This window comes from Bos indicus x Bos taurus, chromosome 1, assembly GCF_003369695.1.
Source record: "Bos indicus x Bos taurus breed Angus x Brahman F1 hybrid chromosome 1, Bos_hybrid_MaternalHap_v2.0, whole genome shotgun sequence".
Taxonomy (NCBI): Eukaryota; Metazoa; Chordata; class Mammalia; order Artiodactyla; family Bovidae; genus Bos; species Bos indicus x Bos taurus.
This window is the reverse complement of record NC_040076.1, coordinates 149,130,157-149,132,924: the sequence shown is the minus strand read 5'-3', so window position 1 is coordinate 149,132,924 and position 2,768 is coordinate 149,130,157.

The following is a 2,768-nucleotide window of genomic DNA, read 5'->3' as shown; positions in this document are numbered from 1 at the left end:
GGAGGAAGAGGCAGGAGCTGGGGTGACACGGAACGTGGAGACCACGTGACTGGTGTGGCCAGTCTAAGGGAGATTCGAGGTCAGTTCAGCACCGTCCCTCCCTCTCAGACTTCCAAATGCAAACTCTGCGTTCAACGGAAGCCCTGGGAAGCATGGGGTTTCAACCCTCCGCAGAGAAACCCGTCCTTTGATTCAGAGACAACGCGATGCTGAATGGACCCTGCATCCTCGGCTGATCCCCAGGATGCTGGCTTCCGGCCCAGGCTGGGAGCCGGTCAGGACAGGAAACGCGCTGGGGAGGTTCTTCCGACTTTGCCAAGCGGTAGCTGCAGACCTTTGTCATCACACTGCTGCTGCTGCTAAATCGCTTCAGTCGTGTCCGACTCTGTGCGACTCCATAGACGGCAGCCCACCAGGCTCCTCTGTCCCTGGGATTCTCCAGGCAAGAACACTGGAGTGGGTTGCCATTTCCTTCTCCATGTCATCATGCTAACCTCTGGCTTTTCCGTTTTATTTTGAAAACAAGTCATTTATGGAGCTAAACCAATTTCTCGTTTTACCTTTGCTGCCAGTGGACACAGCCTTCGATGCTTCCCTGAGGCCAGGACAGAGTCAGTTCTCAGTCTTTTCATCAGAAATGTTTCTTTTCTTTTGTAACCGTTCTGCTACCCTGTGCGTTTACCTTTAGAAGCTTATCCAAGCTTTTCTGAAAGTGGGCAAGGATGCTCTACCCTGTGCAGCTGCCTCTGTGTGTCCAAGAGCTCGGAGCAAGGAATCAGACACACAGGAAGCCCACTGCCTGGTGACCCCACCTCACACGCAGTAAGAGCAAGGTCCCTGTGTGGGTCCCATTGTGTTCCCTGAAAGGTATGTTGAGGTCTTAGCCTATGGGTACCTGTGAATGTGACCTTATATGTAAATAGGGTTTTTTGAAGATAAAGTCCTACTGGAGTAGGCTAGGCTCTTGATCTAATATGACTGGAGTCTATAAGAAAAGAGACACAGAGGCAGGGGCCCACAGGAATGCACCGGCAGGACATGGACAGTGGCAACCACACAGAGGGATGATGGTCGTGAGACGACGGGGTGTGGATGGGTGGCGGAGGGCAGAGATTAGAATTATGCTGCTGCAAGACAAGAAATGCCAAGGATGGCTGGCAGCCAGCAAGGGAGCAACCGTGGCCTTATAAGACCTTGATTTCAGACTTCTGGTCTCCAAAATGGTGAGAGAACACATTTCTGACGCTTTCAGCCACCCAGTTTGTGATCTTTTGTTACAGAAGCCTCAGGACACTGATACAGTCCTTCATGCAGGAGCAGACGCCGCCCTGCCCCCAGGCTCCATATTGGCCTCATGTGCTTGCTTGCTCTCCTCCCTAGGGTCTCGGAGACCACCAGGAGTCTGGCAGCTCTTCCCCAACATCCGACACATGTAGGACTTGTTCCTTCATATCTTTCAGATCTGCTCAGACCTCACCTTCTAAGGGAAGCCCTCCTGACTGCTCTCTATATACAAACCACCCACTCCTGCCCTCTGTATGCTACAGTGCCTACCTGTTACAGACTGAACTGTCTCCTACCCCCAAAATATGCTGAATCCTAAGGCAATGGCACCCCACTCCAGTACTCTTGCCTGGAAAATCCCAGGGATGGAGGAGCCTGGTAGGCTGCAGTCCATGGGGTCGCTAAGAGTCGGACACGACTGAGCGACTTCACTTTCACGTTTCAATTCATGCATTGGAGAAGGAAATGGCAACCCACTCCAGTGTTCTTGCCTGGAGAATCCCAGGGACAGTGGAGCCTGGTGGGCTGCCGTCTATGGGGTCGCACAGAGTCAAACACAACTGAAGCGACTTAGCAGCAGCAGCAACCCCTATTTACTCAGAACCTTATTTTGTGATAGAGACTTCACAGAAGGAATCAAGTTAAAATGAGCCCATTGTGGGGGGTGGGGGGCGGTCCACACACCATATGGGGGCTTCCCTAGTGGCTCAGACAGTAAAGAATCCACCCACAGTGCAGGAGACCTGGATTCAACCCCTGGGTTGGGAAGACCTCCTGGAGAAAGGAATGGCAACCCACTCCAGTATTCTTGCCTGGAGAATCCCAGGGACAGAGGAGCCTGATGGGCTACAGTCTATGGGGTCCCAAAGAGTGGGACACAACTGAGCGACTAACAAAACGACAAGCATGACTGTGTCCTTGTGAAAAGGAAAGACACCCACAAAGGAGAGGGGACGTGAAGGCAGTGAAAGAAGATAACATCCACAAGCAGGAAGGAGGCCTGGAGGAGCTTCCCCTTCACGGCCTTGGGAAGAACCAACCCCGTCGGCACTGATGTCGGACTTCCGGCCTCCGGCACAGAGAGGTGACACAGTCCTGTTGTTTAAGCCGTGCAGTCTGCGTATTGGCAAAGGCAGCCCTCACAAACTAACACACTTTCTGATCTGCTACATGCTTCCTTCTTCTTTCTTTGCTCCCTCTTAGAATCCAACCCCACGTGGGCAGGGACTTTTTACACTGTATTTACTCTGGTCACCACGCAAGTGCTTGCAACAATGTCTGGTATGAAGCAGCTGTGTGATAAATACCTGGAATAAACGAATGAATGTGTCCACTGCTCCCTCCGTGACTGGCACCACACTTACATCAGGTACGATCCTGAGCGATTATTTTTTCCTGCTGACACTAAATACGTGATGTCTTCTAACGCACCACTTGCCCGACTCTCCAACACCAGCTGGTGTCCAACAATTCAATTCAATTCT